Source organism: Mauremys reevesii, linkage group 20 (genome assembly GCF_016161935.1).
Source record: "Mauremys reevesii isolate NIE-2019 linkage group 20, ASM1616193v1, whole genome shotgun sequence".
Taxonomy (NCBI): Eukaryota; Metazoa; Chordata; order Testudines; family Geoemydidae; genus Mauremys; species Mauremys reevesii.
The window spans coordinates 7,234,683-7,257,633 of NC_052642.1; the positions used below are offsets into that span (position 1 = coordinate 7,234,683).

General features: G+C 43.6%; 1 long non-coding RNA gene across 1 annotated transcript in view; it reads right to left on the reverse strand.

Moving 5' to 3' along the window:
* The window catches only part of LOC120387522, a 98,704-nt gene extending 79,370 nt beyond the window's left edge, over nucleotides 1-19,334 (reverse strand). The window contains exon 1 of the long non-coding RNA XR_005590216.1: nucleotides 18,743-19,334. This is a non-coding gene — a long non-coding RNA (uncharacterized LOC120387522). The remainder of the gene's footprint in view (nucleotides 1-18,742) is intronic.
* Nucleotides 19,335-22,951: the final 3,617 nt, after the last annotated feature.

Below are 22,951 nucleotides of genomic sequence, written 5' to 3' on the forward strand. Positions count from 1 at the left end.
CCCCTTTGGGGCCATTATAATAAAAACAGAAGTAAATTACGTTTCCCATATCTGCATTCAATTTAGCATGAAGAGGAAAGCCAGTTTTTAATACGTTAACTAATAACATAGTCCTGGATTCTGCCACCATTACTCACATTATGAAGAGTACCTTACTCTGCACGTAGTCCCACTGATTGAGAGTAAAGTGCTACTCAGCCTGAGTAATGGTAGCAAAATCTGGCCCCTAGTTATTCCATTAATAGACATGTTTCTGCTTTGGCATTGGTAATCCTGTCCCTGGATACCTATGACTTCAATAATCACTTGAGCCCAAATTCTGAAAGGTGCTGAGTAGCTGCAATTCCCATTAAAATCAGGGACTGTTGAATGTGTTCAGTATCAATCTGGATTTGACCCTTCATGTTTATTTAACAAGCAGTAACCTCCTTACTGAAACCTAAGAGTCATGCTGATGATCCACCCTACAGTGAATAGGATTTTAAGTAATCACTTGGTATTTATTTAACAGGCAATTGCTGCCTTATGGGAAGGAATCAGTTTACTTAGTTCCAAATTGCCATGAATAGACTTTGTAATGGTTATTTAATATAGAGTAAGAACAGGAGTGTTGTCTAGTGGTTAGAGCTGGGATTGGGAGTCTAGTTCTTGAGTTCAATATCCTCCTCTGCCACTGACTTATTGTGGGTTCTGCAGCAAGTCACTTAATCTCTGTTTAGCCCCTTGTAATACTGGTATAGTACATAGGTGCTGTAAAATTTAAATATTTGAAAAGCATTCCACCCCACCCCGCACCCCGGTAAGGAGCTACATAAGTTATTCAATAACTCTCCTAATGAAATGTATTTAGATCTTTATATAGAGAAATACAGAGAGATTAATGTGATTTAAGCCAGCAAAACACCTCACTAGCTAAACTGGGCTAGACTAACACCTCTGTCCACCCACATGCTTTAGCAAATGCCAGCGTTTCCCTTTGCTACAAAGTGCAAAGTCTATCTCTCTTCCAAATACATCTACTGAAGGAGCCTGAACAACTGCCCTGGTATTGATTGCACTGGCCAATTGACCAGGCATTTAGGAATATCTACAATCTAGTCTGGGCTTTGCTTTTATTTTAGTGTCAGGCTCGGACTTCCTTGTCCTGTTCCCCCTCCAGCCTGGCGTTATGAAATGTAAAGTGCTTCAGAAAGAGGACTGGGTTTGTAATTTACTTTAACTGGATTTTTTTCCACTATTGGTATGCACAGGTTATCTTTAAATGATTTACTGTTGTATTGCCAAGCACTACTAATTTAACCTCCTTGCTGCACTCTTTGCCTGTGGATTCTTCTAACAATCCCAGCAAACAATCCTTTATTGAGTGCACAGGACACTTATGCAACAAAAGCCCCAAACAGAAAGCTGGAGAGACATTGCTGTTTTGGAGATATTGTGGCCCAGTCCTGCAACGTGCTAGGTCTTATGTAGAAAAGACCTCTCTTCCCACAAACCTTGATGGGAGTTAAGCGCACCCAGCACCTTGCAGGATTGCAGCACATCCTCCCACAAGGAAGGAAAAGGGGAGTCTGTTCTGGGTTATCCCCCCCAATTGTTGAGCCACTCTGATGTGAATTTATGTGTGTAATCATCTGTGTTGTAATTGGCAGCCTGGCATATGAGTCACTAACCAAATTAACTGAAGTTTCCTTCAGGGAAAAATGTAATCAGTTATTACACTCAGATACATTGTGGCAAATTAACTCTTACCATTTGGGGGGGATGGCAAGGTAATTGGCTGAGTATTTTCTTCTCAGAGAAACAAATGGTAATCGGGGTTGTGGAGGAAAGAGCAACAGTCTCTCTTCATTTGCAGACAGCCATCTTGCTAACAGAACCCTTGAAAGGATCATTTGCACTTAGCCCATGCATTTGAAAGTCATAATGACCTTGCCTGAAAAATCATGACATTTTCAAAGATTATAAAATATGAATTCTTTTTATTTGCATCTGGGATCTAAGCCTTCAGGGTTCCCACTTTCAAGCTTATGTTTGGAGGCTAAAAACTTTCCTTTTAAAAATGAAAACTGAAATTCTCACATAATCACGTGACTCTAGGTGCTGGAGCTTTAAGAAAAACAAATATTGTAGGGCTTGGCAACATTAGCCATTTAATTGCAACCCTGCATTTTTTCCCTCCTCTGCTCTCCTCGCTTAGGTGTAGGGGGCCTAATTCAGCCCTCTTCTTCAACAGGAGAGGAAAGATGGTCCAGTGGTTTGGCTGTTAACTGCAGACTTGGATTCAACTCTCCTCTCTACCACAGACTCTGTGTGATCTTGGATAAGTCACAATCTCTCTGTGCCTTAGTTTTCCATCTGTAACATGGGGGTTATAGCATGGCCTTGCCTCACACGGGGCAGGGTTGTGAGGATAAATTGCTCAGATACTATGGTGAGCACCCAGAGGAGTATCTTAGGTAGGCAGATAGTATGTGAAGGGCACAAACGATGGTCATAGGAGTCTCACATCCCAAAATTTTCAGTAGTCAGGATGGGTGGAAGGAATCCATCCTCCTATAATAAGCCAACAAGGCCCATGCAGCATTTAAGCTCTCAGAGCCCGTAGGCATGGTGTTACCCTTTACATAGGAGTGAATTGCAGCCATTCACCTGATAGCTCCCCATCTTCAGGGCGAGTTTGTCCCCGGCTCTGGATGTCAGTATTAAGTACCAACAGTGCGCTTGCTGCTGTTCAGCACACAGAGGATGATGTGCGGGGCCTGCTTGGAGGAAGTTACTCTAATGGACAAAATATAGAATTGACACCAAAGCACTTGTTAAGCAGAGAAAAGACAAACTGCAGAACTCATGGCCCATTCCTGCACTCACTAAAATCCATCAGCTGGCATCTTGCAACTTAAAGGTATATGTTACGGCAGCCTTTTATTTTAACCTTCAAAGTCCTTCCAAAAAGGACTCTAAAAGACATTTTTCCCTTTGATACTCCTTCGATAAATATCGTACAAGCTGCTTTAATACCCTTGTGGTATTGATTATTTTTATGGTTCTTTGACTTTTAACTACATTAATATTTTCCTTTAAAAACTAGATCCATCCATCGCCCTGATTGGAAGAATGCAAAATTCAATTTATCTCACAGAGCACCTAAAACTAATTCAGGCAGAAAGGGGGTGGTGGTGGTGAGATTTAGAACCTGACTGCAAAGTTTAGACTGGAGTCATTTGTCATTTTGCTTCACGGAGTCAAGCAGTGATGGTTTTATAGTGTGAGGCTTTGGAGCGATAGAGCTGCGTGTGATTTCATACTGCTGTGTCAGGACTTCCTTTCCCAGGCCTTCATAAACTTCTCATGTGAATTCACTTCTGCTCAAGTCAGTGCAGGAGGGAGTTGGTGGGACACAATCCTGTTTCCCTTCACGTTTAGGGTGGGATGGAGTCAAGGGCTATGCACCACTGAAGTCCCGTTAACAGCTTTAACTGTATACAAACATGCATCTAACAAGTTGACACAACATCACTGTTGTCTAAATCAGTTTTACAGCAAAGTAACCAAAATGTTACTGTCAGATGATAGAGGTGGAAACATTTTGTGAGCTCAGGACTAAACTAATCGCTGGATGTCATGTCAGTGAAGTAACAACAGGAATGAATTCCTGTGTGACACATGATGGGCTGTCCCTTTGAGGGAGTTGGGTGTAGCCTCTGCTACAGTTGGTAGAAATTTTCCAAAGGAATGTTTTGTTTTGTTTTTGGTTGGAAGATTGTTTTGTAGAAATCTGCTGGAACATGTTGATTTTGACAACATTTTGTTGCAAAAAAACGTGGAAAAAACCAGTGTTTGACCTGGAATGGAATGGAACATTGTGATTTTTGGTTGGTTGTTTTTTAAATGCCTTTTATTTTGAAATTTGCTATTCTATATTAATGTAGAATATTAAACAAAGTCAGCAACAGAAGAACCGCTTAGGGAAAAGACCTGGAAGGAGGCTTGTGACAGCAGCTCGGTGGAAGACCTGGCTGGGATATCTGCTATGCAGGTAGCAGCAGAAGCCCTTGCAGGCAGAGAGGCCTTGGAAGGAGTTAGGGGGCAGGAGCTGATTTAGTTGATGTCGAACTGTGTTTGAACAATAAATGCATCCCTGGGAAAAGGGAAGGAAATACTGATATTGGCGGAAGCTTTGTTAGTGCACCTGTCTTTTTAAAATGTATTTTTTGCCCACTTTTATCCTTCGCTTAAACATAGGCCATTAGCTGCCTGATTAGTAATAAATACATAAAATGGTGGTGCTATTGCCTACGTCTTAGACTTCCTTGTGATGTTTCACTCCATATTCTTTATGAAAATATGCTTATGATATGAATGACATAACTGATGTACTTTATGCAAGATGGATCTTGTAAGATATCATTGGAAAGGTTATAATTTACTGAATGTGATTATCCAAAGTGTATGCCTGTATCGTTTCTGTATCTGAAGTTAGGGATATTGACTATGTATCTGTATTTCAACTATGCTACTTTGGGTGAAGCCCACTGCTACCACTTCAGGTACAACAATGGAAAAGCCAGACAGGGCAGATGGCCCATCAGCGAAGACAAAGGACTGTGAAAAGGCTTGGCCTTCCTGCGGACATACTGTCACTGACTCATGGATGCTGTGATACTACAGAGTCGGGTGGTCTTGTCACCTGATACTAGGGCTTGTCTACACTGGCACTTTACAGCGCTGCAACTTTCTCGCTCGGGGTGTGAAAAAACTCCCCCCTGAGCTCTGCAAGTTTCAGGGCTGTAACATGCCAGTATAGACAGTGCACCAGCCCTGGAAGCCGTGCTCCCAGTGCTGGTAGCTACGCCCCTCGTGGAAGTGGGTTTTCTAGAGAGCTCTCTCCCTGTGTTCTGCTGCGACTACACAAGCCAGGTTAAAGCGCTGCCACGGCAGCGCTTTAACATTGCCAGTGAAGACGTGCCCTAAACGTTACCTTGGACTTCTTGTAACTTTCCACTGGAAAGGAAGGGCGGTCACGCTTGGGAAACAAAGGATTCCCACCTTATGTAAATCCTATTGAAGGGTGGGGAGGAAGGCAAACAGGCAGGGCCGCCCAGAGGATTCAGGGGGCCTGGGGCAAAGCAGTTTCGGGGGCCCCTTCCATAAAAAAAAGTTGCCGTACTATAGATACTATATTCTCGTGGGGGCCCCTGTGGGACCCGGGGCCAGGGGCAAATTGCCCCACTTGCCCCCCTCTGGGCAGCCCTGCAAACAGGATTCCTCTGCACCATGGTCTGTCTGTCCAAGATGACAGACTGCTAAAGCCACCTGAAGGGAAGACAAGGGGCGAGTCCAGACTGAGACAGGGGTCCAGTCTGAAAGGGAATATAACTGGAAATCTGAACCACAGAATCTTTGCAGTCTGCCTAAAATAACATTTAGGGTGAAAATTTACATTTTTTAGCCTGTTTCTTAAGTATATTGAGCTTAGCTTGCATATTTTGCTTTATTTGGACAGTAATCTGCTTTGTTGTCTATCTCTCATAGCTGCTTAAAATTCACCTTTTGTAGTTAATACATTTATTTCTTGTTTAGAATATCCAGTTTATGCAATTTCTAACCGGGGGTCGGGGTGGGGTGGGGTGGAGTTGTGCATATCTCCCACCACAGAGATCTGTTCAACTCCTAACTCTGCAGCAGGCTCCCTGCAAGACACATGGGACCCAATTCTCTATTGCCCTTCACCGTATGTAGTTATTTACTGCTGTGCAAAATGCTACTATTCTGCACAGCCATAAATGACTATACAGGCTGGACTTTTCCATTGCCCTGCACATTGTAATCTCCCTGTGCCTCAGTTTCCCAGGTGTGAAATGGGGGTAATGATGCTGTACTTTCTTCCACCTTTGTTTGGTCATCTCTTTGGAGTTGTAGCACTGATGTAGGGACTGTCTCTCACTAGACGCATATACAGGCCAAGCACCAGGGATACCTGGTGAGATTCTATTGGTACCTATTGGTAAAGCCACTGGAATTTTGTATTCCATCTATGCAGTTCACCTGTAGGTGTAGATCTTATTATATTTCTGTTTAATTATGGAAGTCTTGGAAATAGCCGGTGTCTTTTGTGTTTACTTCCTGGGCAGGCTGTGAATCAGTACATCCTCCAAGCATTCAGTGCTTCTTCAACTTAAGTTATGGTTTGGTATAAATAATATATGCGGCTAGTCAATGCTTGGGAAACTACATTCTTTTTCCTTCTGAAATATTTATGGAGTTGACTGCCTACTTATTACCCCGTCAATTTCAAGACCAGGACTCTAGGAGTTAAGGCAGTGTTGCCTTCAAAACATTGGCTAGAGGTTTGGAGGTGCAGACTTGCTCTCTCAGAGATTCAGGAAAGCTGCCATTTTATCCATTGATTTTGCAAGGTTTTTAAAATGGATTTTGTGCTTGTGAAAGATGTTGTATAGACTGGGTAGGAGACTGAAATCCTGTTTAGCTGCACAGTACTGGTACAGCATAGGCAGCAGCTGTACGGCAGGTTTGTTCTACATTTGACCTAACCAAATGAACTATCTCCAGGATGGAGTAGGGAGGAGAAAGTTATTCTACATGGCCTATTCAGTCGTGATCCTTTCTGCTGAGCCGGCTAATGAGAATAAGAAACTATATGTAGCAAGTAATTTATTCAGTACATTTACCTCTTTTATTTGGGATTTTCACCAAAGTTATGAGAATGTTTTCTTTAAGCATATTTTTGCTTATGAGTTGCTGTGGCTATTCATTCATGGTGAAATTAGTCCCAATGTAGAAGCCCAACATTAGGCATATACATCCCTTAAATTGAAGTTGGATTTAAGACACACAGGCCTTGTGCTCTATACCTGGTCAAATTTCAGTCTCAGGATTTGCTGTTTGGGGTGCATGATTGGTCCCTGATTGGATTACAGAAACCTTCAAAAAAGGAAGGGATTCCAGAATTGCAGACAGATTTCACATGTTGGGTGCTGAGCTCTTTCAAAAACCTGCCTATAAGTGTTGCAATGGGGCCTGATGGGTACTGAGCACTTTGGAGAATCTGGCCCTTATTTAGGTGCCAAAGAGAGCTGAACCATTTTGAAAATCTGGCCCCAGTTGGGTCCTGAGCACTTTAATTGTGGCCCTAAGTCTTTTGAAAAACTGGTCCAATCTGCCTTTTTAAAATTAATTTTAAACATTAGCAAATAGTAATGGACAGTTTGCTTTTGCCCAGCTCTGTCCTCTATAAACCGGACTGACACCCCGATCTCATTTTGCACAGGCCAACAAACAGCCATCACTGACACTGTCTAGCCAGGTGACCTATGACTAGATGACCCAGAAGTGAAAGGATGTCAGTCCTTTGAATCATCAGTCTAAATGGGATACTGTCATGTCAAGATAGCCATTAGCCATCACAACAGAAGCTTTCATTGTCCATACCGAAAACTTCTTAAGTAAAATAAAAGAAGTCTGTTGTCAGTTCTGAACATTATGTTCCATTTGGTTTTAAATAAGAACATGAGAAAATGGCCATACTGGGTCAGACCAAAGGTCCACCCAGCCCAATAGTGGCGAATGCCAGGTGCCCCAGAGGGAGTGAACCTAACAGGTAATGATCAAGTGATCTCTCTCCTGCCATCCATTTCCACCTTCTGACAAACAGAGGCTAAGGACATCATTCCTTACCCATCCTGGCTTATAGCCATTAACAGACTTAACCTCCATGAATTTATCTAGTTCTCTCTTAAACCCTGTTATAGTCCTAGTTTTCACAACCTCCTCAGGCAAGGAGTTCCACAGGTTGACTGTGTGCTGTGTGAAGAAGAATTTCCTCTTATTTGTTTTAAACCTGCTGCCCATTAATTTCATTTGGTGCCCCCTAGTTCTTATATTATGGGAACAAGTAAATAACTTTTCCTTATTCACACCATTCATGATTTTATATACCTCTGTCATATCCCCCTTTAGTCTCCTCTTTTCCAAACTGAAAAGTCCTAGCCTCTTTAATCTCTCCTCATATGGGACCCATTCCAAACCCCTTCTCTGAAGGTTGACCTTCTCTGAACCTTTTCTAATGCCAGTATATCTTTTTTGAGATGAGGAGACCACATCTGTATGCAGTATTCAAGATGTGGGCATATCATGGATTTGTATAAAGGCAATAAGATATTCTCCATCTTATTCACTATCCCTTTTTTAATGATTCTTAACATCCTGTTTGCTTTTTGACTGACATGCCCGCTGCACACTGCGTTGATGTCTTCAGAGAACTATCCACGATGACTCCAAGATCTCTTTCCTGATTAGTTGTAGCTAAATTAGCCCCCATCATATTGTCTGTATAGTTGGGGTTATTTTTTCCAATATGCATTACTTTACATTTATCCACATTAAATTTCATTTGCCATTTTGTTGCCCAATTTAGTTTTGTGAGATCTTTTTGAAGTTCTTCACAGTTTGCTTTGGTCTTAACTATCTTGAGCAGCTTAGTATCATCTGCAAACTTTGCCACCTCAATGTTTACACCTTTCTCCGGATCATTTATGAATAAGTTGAATAGGATTGGTCCTAGGACTGACCCTTGGTAAGAGCCTTTGGTGAGGGACCTTGTCAAAGGCTTTCTGGAAATCTAAGTACACTATGCCCACTGGATCCCCCTTGTCCACATGTTTGTTGACCCCTTCAGAGAACTCTAGTAAGACATGATTTCCCTTAACAGAAACCATGTTGACTTTTGCCCAACAATTTATGTTCTTTTATGTGTCTGACAATTTTATTCTGTACTATTGTTTCAACTAATTTGCCCAGTACTGACATTAGATTTACCGGTCTGTAATTGCCGGGATAACCTCTAGAGCCCTTTTTAAATATTGGCGTTACATTAGCTATCTTCCAGTCATTGGGTACAGAAGCTGATTTAAAAGACAGGTTACAAACCATAGTTAATAGTTCCGCAATTTCACATTTGAGTTCTTTCAGAACTCTTGGGTGAATGCCATCGGGTCCTGGTGACTTGTTACTGTTAAGTTTATAAATTAATTCCAAAACTTCCTCTAATGACACTTCAATCTGTGACAATTCCTCAGATGTGTCACCTACAAAGGACGGCTCAGGTTTGGGAATCTCCCTAACATCCTCAGCTGTGAAGACTGCAGCAAAGAATTCATTTAGTTTCTCCGCAATGACTTTATCGTCTTTTAAGCGCTCCTTTTGTATCTCGATTGTCCAGGGGCCCCACTGGTTGTTTAGCAGGCTTCCTGCTTCTGATGTACTTAAAAAACATTTTATTACCTTTTGAGTTTTTGGTTAGCTGTTCTTCAGACTCCTTTTTGGCTTTTCTTATTATATTTTTACACTTAATTTGGCAGTGTTTATGTTCCTTTCTATTTACTGCACTAGGATTTGACTTCCACTTTTTAAAAGATGCCTTTTTATCTCTCACTGCTTCTTAGTTCTTTTACATGGTTGTTAAGCCACCATGGCTCTTTTTTAGTTCTTTTACAGTGTTTTGTAATTTGGGGTATACATTTATGTTCTTATAGACTAGTATTTTTTCTGACCCCCAAATCAAATCAACAAATTGTCCAAGTGCTTCAGCAGGACTGCGTCTCCCATGATGCACTGCAGTCTGAATCACCATGGGTCTCCCATGATGCACTGTGGTGGTTCAGCCACACTGAGAAACTATGGATGATGTAGTCTGGCAGGTGATGGGGGTAGGCACAAGGGAACCAGCACAACAACTCCAGTGATGCACAGTGTTGGCTCAGAGGGATGCCAAGATGAATGTTGGCCCAAAAGAAAATAGTTTTAGATTTTCCTGATGGAGAATTCCAAAGTCTTTTCCCACAAAATTTTACTTTTTGATTAAACCCCATTTTCTGATGGTAAAAAAAGTTTCATTCAAAAATTTTTTAACCAGCCCTAACAATGTGGATAACAAACTCATGCCAGTAAAGCCTTTATACCACATCATCACGTATTCTCGGTCTACATGTACATTCACATAAATATTCAATAGTTACATTGATTTTTATTTTTATATATGTATAATTTTATGCCATTATCTCACTTGTTTTTTCCACTGCTAATGGCTTCAGTATAAGACCCTTGGTACATGTTCAGCTAACAAATAGTGATAAATAAGATATGCTGATGTAGAGATTATTATACATAAATCATTGAAAAATGCTGTTTTTGGAGAAGGGAATCACAAAAGGAGTCGTTGACCTGAATAAGAGTCGCTCAGCTATCCTCCAGAGGATTGCCATTTCTGATACATGTTAGCACTCGCTAACAATTGTAATTTATTAATCTTGTTCCTTCTCTTTTTGTCTTCTACTTTCATATTTATTCTTTATTGTAATCAAGAGTAGTATTGTCTTATAGGGGTCTAACCAGGACCCTTTAAGAGTAATCTTATGAGCATTAATCACCAGTAAAAATTATTTTAAGGACAAAACAAAAAACCCCATAGGCCACTAACACAAAATAGATGGAGACAGCCTGTTACTTTGCATTATTAAATTTTAATTATTTTAAAGGGAAGGGTAATGTTTGCATCCTTTGTGCTTATCTTAGGATAACCGTTGATAATCCTCTCAGACACATCAGCAATAACATGATCTTTAAAAACAGTAGTACTGGGGGGCCAGTTCCTCAGCTTGTGCAAACTGGCATAGCTCCATTGATGTAAATGAAATCTGTTGATATAAGCCAAGGATCTGGCCCAATAACAATAAGCTGTGCATGTGAACAGAATTGTATGGTATAGTTCTGCCAGTCATATTAGGAAGTTTCTAATGTGCATGTAGGAGAATATGACTTTGCAGATAAACAGACCTACCCTTCCTTCTAGAATAGACTGAGTCAACATTACATCCACATGTGATGTAGCATGGGGGACTGGTCATTCTGCCCATGAGATAAGGTTTCATTTTATTTTTCTTTATGAGTAATGGTAAAACACCTTGTCCTTCTCTAGCACCTTTCAGCTGAGAATCTCATAACAGTTTGCTAACATTAATGAATTATTATTACAGATATGTACAGTGAGTCATAGAATATCAGGGTTGGAGAGGATCTCAGGAGGTCATCTAGGCCAACCCCCTGCTTAAAGCAGGACCAATCCCCAGTTCCCTAAATGGCCCTCAAGGATTGAATTCACAACCCTGGGATTAGCAGACCAATGCTCAAACCACTGAGCTATCCCTCTCCCCTGAAGGAGTTGAGGACCAGATTTTTAAAAAGAACTCAACTCCCATTTAGACACCAAAGTAATCTGGCAGATTTTGAAAAGAACTCAGTTTTCCAATGGGGCATGTTGGTTGCTGATCACTTTTTAAAAAAACACCTTCACCTAAGTGTCAAAATGGGAGCTGAGCCCTTCAGCAAATCTGGCCCAGTTGGGTGTACTGAGCCCTTGCAAGTCTGGTCCTAAGTGACTTGCTCAAAGCCAAGAGCCCTGACTCCCAATCTGCTCTAAACATCACAGGTGAAATCCTAGCCCCATTGAAATCTACAGCAAAACTCTCATTGATTTCAACATTTCTGGGATTTCACGCCACATTCCACAACATTTTCTCGTTCTGATGGCAAAACTTTCAGCCTCATCTTCCAGAACTGATAGCTTTGTGGAAAGTGTAGAACATTAAGGGATGACTCATTCCCAAACCTTCCCCCGCCTTCTCTTTCTCCTTCCTTTCAGTATCCTGTGTTAGTATTTATTCTGCGCTGTACATAGTGTGAAGGACTGACTTTATACCCTGTTTGCTTTAGGCCATACCATCTTCACTTGCATGCACTCAGCACATTACTTTCAATAATTAAAAATAGAAAGAACCCATCATTATTTTTATATCAAACAATAACTTTACAAAAGGGTTAGGCTGAATTGAGAGATAAACCAGTTCTCCAGTAGGCAGGTTAGTTACCATAGCAAAGAGACCACCTGATTCTAGTTGTATGAAGGCATCTGTCTTGTTCTATCCCCATCAGATTATCTCAGAGGTTAGGAATGTAAAGATATGAAATTATGAGCTAAGTGACAACAGCACATAGAAGCTAAAATGGCAGATGACCGATTTTTTTGCCTAGAGCCATATCTGTTGAAGAGCTGTTTTACAGCTAAAGGTAACTATTTTATTATTATTACTTTATTTAAACAGCCAGAGCCCCTAGTACACTAGTGGTTGCTATAGAAAGCCCTAAGTTAGATAGATATTGTACCTATGATATCTGACCTACAGACTGAGGACTTGATCCTGCAAAAAGACTGAGCATCAAGGAAGTCAATGAGGTTACTCACATCCTTCCAATCCATAGGTCTTCTCATTTCAAGGAGGTTAAAGAGCTGCTGTTCTTGGCAGGGAATTGCAAAAAGCCCTTTCTTCATTTAAATAGTGCATTCAGCTGTAACCTGCACTGAGTGCAGTTCTGAAATATTCTTTATTTAGAAGATGTTTTCTTAACTATTTATTGAGCACTTTGAGCCTCCTATGTTCCTAATCCTTCTGCTTTGAACCAAACACAAAATTAATCTCTTAAATACACAAGCCAATGCCACAAGAAACGGGCCTGCAGAAAAAGACTATAGAATTATAATCCATAGATCCATTCCAAAGAGCCTTTAGCTATCAGTGGTGGGGTCTAAAGAATTCTGTCCTTATTGGACAGATAAAGGAACTCTGTAGAAGGCTTTATTACCATTATAAACTTCTAATAGCTGAAGGCAATGCTGTACAGTACATAGAGCACCTGATTAGGACTCAGCACATCTGAGTACTATTTCCACCTCTGCCACTGGCCTGCTGGGTAACCTTGGACAAATCACTTCACTCTCTGTGCCTCAGTTTCCTGATCTGTAAAAAAAAGTTTCCCCATCTTTTGTATAGCTCTTTGAGATCTATGGATGAAATGCCCCAAGAGATAGCTGTTGTTACTATTATTATTAATAAGTAATAGGGAAAATATATTTTTAAAGTTGGAAGCAATTTCTCTCCTCCATGCCATTTACTTTCAGATGTTTTCTGGGGCTTCTCAGGGCTGGGCTGGACTGAAAAGTTAGGTTGAACTAGCTGTGTTGCTCAGGGGTGTGAAAAATCCACACCTCTGATCGTCGTAGTTAAACTGACCTAACCGCCAACGTAGACAGCACTAAGTCAGTGGAAGAATTCTTCCATCAGCCTAGCTACCACCACTCAGAGAGGTGAATTAATTACAGTGATGGGAGAACACCTCCTGATGCTGTAGTGAGTGACTACACTGAAACACTATAGTCGTCTGTGCCATTGTAGTGTTCTAAGTGTGAAAGTCGTGATAGTCGCTAACAATAGTGTGGCTCATCCCTCTACTTCTACGTGAACTGGATATCATCATCAGGACTTTTACCCCGAAGCCCAAATCCCCTTGTAAAAGGCACTATGGAAACACATCACAAAACAAGAGATAAATACCAGAGTATTTACAATCTAATTAGACAGGACAGACAAAGGGTGGGAAGGAAATGGAAACAGGGGAAGTGATATGCCCAAGGTCGCACAGCAGATCACTGGCAGGCACCCTATGCGCTAAATGGACCTAATGTTAAACAACTCCCCTCCCTCAAACATGCACAATTACCATCACCACTTGTCTCTAGCTGACCTTCATTTAGACATTAGTAATGTTTTTTTTTCCTGTTCTATTATCATTCATGCCTAAGAACATCATCAGTTTTTACAGGCCTATCCAGCAACCAGTAAATCAGGCAAAACAGTAGCTGATTCAGTAACATTTGAGTTTCCTGAAATTGTCCACCTTGACCAAGATACAGGATGTGAGGATTAACTGTTAAAACAAACAAACAAAGCCTTTGCAAATATAGTGGGTTACAATGCTCCAGTTCCCCACTCTATCATCCACAAGGAAACCTGCTTGAGAGATTCACTTCAGCAAAGTTACAAACTTTGACTGGGGAACTTAAATCAAGTTGGAAGGACTCTAACCCAAATATTGCATGGTTATCACTGCCTTAAGCACAAAAACTGGCCACTCATTTTTGCTGCTGTATGGGTGGTCTCCAAAATTATTCACAGCTCTTTCTGACTTTGTACAGAACAAAGAGGGTAGTACCCATGCCAGCTACACTAACTCATGGAGCGAACAGCTGAAGAGAGCCTATGAAATTGCTATGATGAACAGCTACTACATGGAAAGCTTATTGCAAGAAGAGAGCTTCAAGCAGTGTTTTGTGCCCAGGAAACAGTCGAGGTAAAAAGATCTATCCAGACATGGTCAGATGGGGAGCTTGTATCATGTTAGAAAGGTACATTTTATATTAGGGAAGAGGAAAGGGTCTTGTATATATGAGGAAACCCAAAGTAAGAATTTGTACAAATCAAGTATTTCACTGGAATCTTATCTAATTCCTGTGATTACCTTCCAGCTTAGAGGTAAACTGGAATACCATCCCAAAGAGTGTACAGAGGCAGACACAATAGTAGGTTGAGGAGTCAGAAGAAGATTGTAGCTGGACACAGGGTACAGCAATTAGAAGAGTATCCTGAAAAAGACCAATTATAGTTGCCCCTAGAGATGACTGATATTTGTTTTATGATAGCATCCAGAGGCCTCAACCAATTTCTGTCCCATTGTGCAATGCGAGGCACAGACGTAGTAAGGGATGATCCCTGCCCAAGACAACTTACAGTCTAAAAAGACAAGACAGAGTGGGAGAAAGGAAGTATTGTTAACCCCATTTTACAGATGGGAAACAGAGGCACGCAGCGAAAACATGAGTTGCTGAAGGTCATGTAGGATGTCTGTGGCAGAGCCAGCTGATGAACTTCATTTCCTGGTTCCCAGTGCAATTCCCTAACCACAAAGCCATCCTTTCTCTTCAGGGAGATCAGAACTTCCTGCCATTGCTCCAGACCAAATGGATAACGGTGCTAGAGAGATTGAAATAGACTTATAAAAGACTGAACTAGCTATAAGTTATGTTATTAGAAACAATGGGCCACATAAAAATGGACATTTATGGACAGACACCATTCCTTGTCTGGATTTAACACTCACAGTCCACAAGGAGACCAAGAGAAGCCCTGATTTATGTCCATTTAAGATAGCCACACTATCAGCCTCACTGATTCCAATGCCATAATGATGAGGGACCTCAACAACTCTAAGAAGGACTCAGCAGTGCAGGTAGAGATCAGTACAGTAACATCAATCCCAGGTCTTCCACACAAGGGAGTAGTCCTAAAGAACCTCTCCTGTGTGGTACATTGTGGGGTAGGCTGGTAAGATACGTCCTCTTAAAGATCATAGTGGTAATGATTTTCCTCTTATTCCAGTGTAAAGCAAGAGTAAGTCCACTGTGGTCAATAGAGTTACACTGGTGTAAAACTGGTATAAATGAGAGGAGAATCAGCCCCCTATTTACAGATGATAGCAGATCCAAGCCTATTCAAAATTTGGCAGGACCCAGGCTCTGGAAGACATTGTTACAGACTGCTTTGTCCTGTTGGAGATGCTTCTTAATTAAAACCCATAACAGCTGCATTATATATACAATGTCTAGGCTCTTCACCGCTTCCTAGAGGCAGGAAAAGGAGCTAGAGAGAGAATATATGAGTTGAGTGAATCTTTTGCTCCGCGGAGGCTTCTATGGAATACTGGCAAGATACTTTTGACCTGTAATCAGTGACACTGATCAGTCAACCCTCTGAGAGCCTTATTGCTAAGACCTGCGGCTTGTTTGACTTTATTTGACACCAAGAGGAATCCAAATGTTAAAGGTCAATGCATTAGATCAATATAAATTGAACTGCAGGCCAACAATTCGTCAGTAAAACGCTGCCATGTGTTGAGATGTTTTTCCTGTCCTGTAGTTGTCACTGTTGTGAATTTATGTTTCTGGACCCCTTATCCATTTTCCCTATGACAGCTGCAGCTCTCCTATATCTGCCAGCAGGCTTAGATTGACATGATTGTCTGGCTTTGCCCCCCACTCACCACAAACCCACAACAGCACCTCTTCTTTGTTCTCAAAGCATTTTGGCAGGCCACAAGCTGCATGGCAAGACTCTGGGTGCTGTGAGGCTATCACTAGCTGAGTGATAAACAGATGTCCAGGAGAAAACTGAACCTTGGCCAAAAACCTCTAATAGGGGAAAAATCTAAAAAATGTTCCCACGTGATGGCCTCCAACTTCTGAACAGAAGCATTAGAAAAATGCAGGAGAGACTTTCCTCGGAGTGTTAAGTGGCTACAGAACTCAATGCTTCTGGGTAGTCTGTCCTTAGGCAACAGAGTTTCTGTTGAAATATACATGGCAATTAACATGGCTTGAACTGCATAGGGGCTGTTCTGAAGCCTACAGTGTCACGGGTGTGATCACTCATGGGTGTGGGGAGGGGCGTGTTTGTGAGAAAGAGAAATATTGATTAAATTTAAAAAAAACACATTACCGATTTAGGAGCTTAAATCTCATTTGCAAAAGAGATTATGGGATTTAGAGGCTAAATCCCTTTGATTTTAGTGTGATTTAAACATATAGGAACCTAAGTCTCTTCTGAAAATAGATCCTAGGCTCCTAAATCACTCTGTGCTTTTGAAAATGTTACCCACAATGTATTTATTCTGTATTATGACCCTACTTAAGCAGGTAAATAAGTGATTTTTAAAGATGTGGCCTATCCACAGATTCCTTTGAAGTCACTTGAATCTGTGGGTGCTCTGCACCTCTGAAAAATCAGAACATGTATTTAGATGCCTGACTTTAGATACCTGCATTTGAAAATGTTACCCTTTGCTTTTATTAACTTTTGAGATTGGTGAGACTGATTAAACAAAATGAATGAGCATAAAGAAGTAAACTGGCAGGGGATTAAAAAGCAGGGAGATGAAGAGAGATTGTGGCAAAGTGATAAAAAGGCACCCTTTCATGGGGTGTTTCTCCCTGTGCCAGTTCTGCTTTATCATTGGCCTTTCTTCCTTTGAGGAATTGCACTGAGAAAACTGCATCGTGATTCTTCCACGTGACTGTATTTTGTAATAGTGATGTATCCATTTGTAAAGAACAGGTTAAAGGTTTTTGTGAGCAATTGTCACCTGACTTCTGAAGTCACAGGGCTGGCATCTAGGGCTGGTAGAAATGAGTCATTTAGAAATTACAGTGTGCTTACTTTCTCTGCCTCCTGACTCCCCTCGGATCTGTTCTCATGTTAAATCTGGTGAGTTCCTGTCTCTTGAGTTCCCGCTCGAAACTTGGACCAGACAATTCTTAGGTATATGTTTATAGCGCAAATAGCATTTCTGTGTTGGAAATTATGCCTCCTGGCTGCAGATCCTTACCCTCAAACGTCTCTAGTGCTGCAGAATGCGCAGCATTTGACTTGGGAGGTTTGACTGGCCTACTGCTTGGATCCCATCAGTTAAACAGGGTCAGCCCACACCTTCAAGGAAAACACAGATGCTAGCCTGCAGGAAGTAGTGTTGGTCATTCGGTTGGTGGCTCCCTTCCCTTAGAGTCAGGACTGAACCCACAGGCCCTCGTGTCCCAGAAAGTATGGTGCTATCTTTCAAAGGGTGGCACAAGAGGTAAAAGTAAGGTCTATTTTATTTATTTGTATTGATAAGGACAAGAAGAAAGCACCTGGCCCCAGGATTCAGGCACTTTTGACACAATATTAAAAATACATTTAAAAAAACCTACCAGCTTCCTCAAAACCAGAAAACACCCAACTTAAGAGCTCAGTCAAAGGCTATCCTATCATGCTCACAACACCACCCCTTTTCACCACCCCTTATGTCTCCCTAAAAGCCTGGGGGAAAAGATGGGTCTAGCAGGGTGCCCTGGAGGTGTAAAGATGGTGGTGAGAATGAATTCCAATCGCCTTGTACAGAATGCTCCTCTCTCTCATACCCAGGCGGAACCAGCTTGACTGCCAGTGTATCCGTAAGGCAAAGGTGCTGAGACAGGCCCCAGCCATTTTGGGCTTCGCAGGTATAGCCAACGCGTAGAACTCTGCCTGGAATCCCTGCTTCTCTCACAGCAGTGGCATAAGATTAAAAAATCTTTGATGCCATTGGTTAGATTCAGCCTGAGACTTCCATGGGCTTGCCCTTCCCTCCCCAGCACTGACTGGGTGGCTTTTTTCTTTGCCGCAATGCCATTGTTTGGCGCTGCGGTTGCAGTAGGCCCCTCTGCTGTGTGTGAAAACCTCTCCTGAGCTGTGTGAAGTAGGGGTTTTTTCTAGGGAAAACATGCAGGCTGTTGCCTGACTCCTCTCCCACACCCTGTCTAGCTGGTCTCACCCTGCGCCCACATGCCACTCTGGTCCTGAGATGGTCTGTCTTCCTGTGAGGTGGACCTCCAGTCAGGTGTCTTTTAGTCCTACCCCTTCCAGGGACCCAACAGGCCAATGGTCTGGCAGCATCACACCAGAGCTTTGGCTTTGTTGGCTTACCAGCCTTTGGTCTGGGGTCTTCATACCTTCCCCTCCATGGGCCAATAGGAAAACTGAGGCCCAACCTCTATTTTAGGGTCCATCTCAGGCATCCTGTACAAAGCAGATAAGGTCCATGTGTTCAGACCCTTTGCTGTATCCTTGGGCTGCTCCCTACCATGGCCTGCCGCTAGGCCTTGCTCTCCCTCCTCCCCAGCTTACTCTTCTGCAGAGCCCAAAACCAAAGGGGAGCCAGTTATGAGGAACAAAAAAGAAACAAAAAGGTTCTGCACCAGGCCTACCTGCCCCAATGAGGTTCTGACGCTTTGAAGTTTCTGAGCTTTCCTTCCATGCAGCTCACGGCAGTCTCGGGTTAGGCTCTGGCCCCAGCCAGACCTTCCTTCACAGGGCTAGCTTAAGAAGCCTACTCCCTCTCCTAGTCAGCCATTGCTGAGCTGGGCTTTTCCACGTTTATCTCCTCCCGCTAGGCTTGACACCTCACACGGGTGCAACGGGGTGGGGCTAATTGGGCCCACAGCCTCTCACTAACCTTTCCTGGTCCCTGTCTAGCCCATCACAATTCCTTTCCGCCTGTGCATGCCACCATTCCGTTTTCCCTGACATTGCTCCCTGCTGCTGCACACAATGGTGGGAAGCAGGAGGAGGCTGGGTCTGGCGGTTCATCCCACTTTGAATAATTACCCTCTGTGCAGCTCTTCTGGAGTTTTATACTGCCTCTCATCACCATAGTATCTGAGCGCCTTCCACATAAAATCAATAGCAAAATCCCTTGTGCACAGGCACTGACTTCTGTTTTTTTCTGGTGGGTGCTCCCCCTCCACTCTGACCCTTCCCCTGAGGCCCTGACTTCACGCCTTTTCTTCACACCCTTCTCCGTCCCTTCCCTCGATGCCCTGCCCTCGTCCCTTCCCGCCTCCCGCTCCGTTCCCTCCCCCGAAACCCTGCCCTCGCTCTGCCTCTTCACACCCCTGCTTCGTCCCCTCCCCCGAGGCCCTGCCCTCGTCCCTTCCTGCCTCCCGCTCCGTCCCCTCCCCCGAAACCCTGCCCTCGCTCTGCCTTTTCACACCCCTGCTTCGTCCCCTCCCTCGAGGCCCTGCCCTCGTCCCTTCCCGCCTCCCGCTCCGTCCCCTCCCCTGAAGCCCTGCCCTCACCCCGCCTCTTCACACCCCTGCTTCGTCCCCTCCCTCAAGGCCCTGCCCTCGTCCCTTCCCGCCTCCCGCTCCATCCCCTCCCCCGAAACTCTGCCCTCGCTCTGCCTCTTCACACCCCTGCTTCGTCCCCTCCCCCGAGGCCCTGCCCTCGTCCCTTCCTGCCTCCTGCTCTGTCCCTCCCCTGAAGCCCTGCCCTCACCCCACCTCTTCACACCTCTGCTTCGTCCCCTCCCTCGAGGCCCTGCCCTCGTCCCTTCCCGCCTCCTGCTCCGTCCCCTCCCCCGAAACTCTGACCTCGCCCCGCCTCTTCACACCCCTGCTTCGTCCCCTCCCCCGAGGCCCTGCCCTCGTCCCTTCCTGCCTCCTGCTCTGTCCCTCCCCTGAAGCCCTGCCCTCACCCCACCTCTTCACACCTCTGCTTCGTCCCCTCCCTCGAGGCCCTGCCCTCGTCCCTTCCCGCCTCCTGCTCCGTCCCCTCCCCCGAAACTCTGACCTCGCCCCGCCTCTTCACACCCCTGCTTCGTCCCTTCCCTCGAGGCATGGCCCTCGTCCCTTCCCGCCTCCCGCTCCGTCCCCTCCCCCGAGGCCCTGCCCTCGTCCCTTCCTGCCTCCTGCTCTGTCCCTCCCCCGAAGCCCTGCCCTCGCTCCGCCTCTTCACACCCCTGCTTCGTCCCCTCCCTCGAGGCCCTGCCCTCGTCCCTTCCCGCCTCCCGCTCCGTCCCCTCCCCTGAAGCCCTGCCCTCGCCCCGCCTCTTCACACCCCTGCTTCATCCCCTCCCTCGAGGCCCTGCCCTCATCCCTTCCTGCCTCCTGCTCTGTCCCTCCCCTGAAGCCCTGCCCTCACCCCGCCTCTTCACACCCCTGCTTCGTCCCCTCCCTCGAGGCCCTGCCCTCGTCCCTTCCCGCCTCCCGCTCCGTCCCCTGCCCTCGTCCCTTCCTGCTCTGTCCCCTCCCCTGAAGCCCTGCCCTCACCCCACCTCTTCACACCCCTGCTTCGTCCCCTCCCTCAAGGCCCTGCCCTCGTCCCTTCCCGCCTCCCGCTCCGTCCCGTCCCCTGAAGCCCTGCCCTCGCTCCGCCTCTTCACACCCCTGCTTCATCCCCTCCCTCGAGGCCCTGCCCTCGTCCCTTCCCGCCTCCCGCTCCGTCCCCTCCCCCGAAGTCCTGCCCTCGCTCTTGTGTTATGTGAAGGCATAAAGAACACTTCCTTATTCACATTCTTCACACCGTTCCTGATTTTATAGATCTCTTTCATATTCCCCCTTGGTCATCTCTTTTCTAAGCTTAACAGTCCCTGTCTTTTTAATATCTCCTTGTATGGAAGTTGTTCCATACTCCTAATCATTTTTGTTTCCTTTCTCTGTACTTTTTCCAATTCTAATATATATATTTTTAAGGTGGGGGTGACCCGAATTGCAAGTAATATTTCGAGTGTGAGCGTACCATGGATTTATATAATGGCATAATGATATTTTCTGTCTTATTAGCTATCCTGTTCCTAATAGTTCTTAGCATTGTTAGCTTTTTTGACTGCTGTTGTACATTTAGCAGATATTTTCAGAGAACTATTGACAGTGACTCCAAGATCTTTCTTGAGTGGTAACAGCTAATTTAGACCCCATCATTTTGTATGTATAGTTGGGATTATATTTTCCAATGTGCATTCCTTTGCATTTATCAGCACTGAATTTCATCTGCCATTTTTGTTGCCTAGTGTTACCCAGTTTACTGAGATCCCTTTGTAACTCTTCACAGTCAACTTTGGACTTAAGTATCTTGAATGTTTTTTATCATCTGCAAACTTTGCCATCTCACTGTTTACCACTTTTCCTAGATCATTTATAAATATGTTGAACAACACTGATCTGAGTACAGATCCTTGGGGGACACCACTATTTAACTCTCTCCACTGTGAAAACTGATCATTTATTCCTACTCTTTGTTTCCTATTTTTTAACCAGTTACTGATCCATGAAAAGGCCTTCCCTTTTATCTCATGACCGCTTAATTTGTTTAAGAGCCTTTGGTGAGGGACTTTGTCAAAGGCTTTCAGAAAAAGTCCAAGTACACTATATCCAATGGATCACCCTTGTCCACGTGTTTGTTGACCCCCTCAAAGAATTTTAATAGGTTAATGAGACAAGATTTCCCTTCACAAAAACATGTTCCCCAATATATTGTGTTCATCTAGTGTCTGATAAGTCTGTTCTTTACTATAGTTTCAACTAATTTGCCTACTAATGAAGTTAGACTTACCAGCCTGTAACTGCCAGGGTTGCCTCTGGAGCCTTTTTGAAAAATTGGCTTTACATTAGCTATCTTCCAATGATCTGGTACAGAGGCTGATTTAAGCAATAGGTTACATTCCACAGTTAGTAGTTCTGCAATTTCATCATTGAGTTCCTTCAGAATTCTTGGGAAAATACCATTTGGACCTGATGATTTATTACTGTATCAATTTGTTCCAAAACCTCCTCTATTGATATCTCAATCTGAGACAGTTCCTCAGATTTGTCATCTATAAAGAATGGCTAAGGCGTGGGAATCTCCCTCACATCCTCTGCAATGAATACCAATTCAAAGAATTAATTTAGCTTCTCTACAACAGCCCTGTCTTCCTTGCATGCTCCTTTAGCATCTTGATCATCCAATGGCCCCACTGATTGTTTGGCAGGCTTCGTGCTTCTGATGTACTTAAACTTTTTCTTTTCTCTTAGTTTTTGTGTCTTTTGAAGTTGCTCTTGAAATTTCTTTTTTTTTGGCCTACCTAATTATACTTTTACACTTGACTTGCCAGCATTTATGCACCTTTCTATTTTCCTCAATCAGATTTGACTTCCAATTTTTAAAGGATGTCTTTTTGTCTCTAACCTCCTCTTTTACTCTGTTTTGAAAATCCCATCCTGTTTAGCCCTGGTGGCATATTTTGGTCCTCTTACTGTTTTATTTGGGTTGTACATTTGCATAAAGCCTCTATTACAGTGTGTTTAAAAAGTTTCCATGTAGCTTACAGGCATTTCATTGTTGTGACTGTTACTTTTAGTTTTTGTTTAACTAGCTTCCTCCTTTTTGTGCAGTTGCCCTTTTTGGAGTTAAATGCCACTGTGGTGGGTTTCTTTGGTAATTCCCCCTGTAAGGATGTTACATTTAATTACATTATGGTTGTTATTACCAAGTGGTTCAGCTCTATTCACCTCTTGGACCAGATCCTGTGCACCACTTAGGACTAAATCAAGAATTGCCCTTCCCATTGTGGGTTCTAAGCTTAGTGCCTCTGACTCCACGTGTGCTCCGGGGCTGGAGAACCCACAGGGAAAAAATGGTGGGTGTAGAGCACCCAA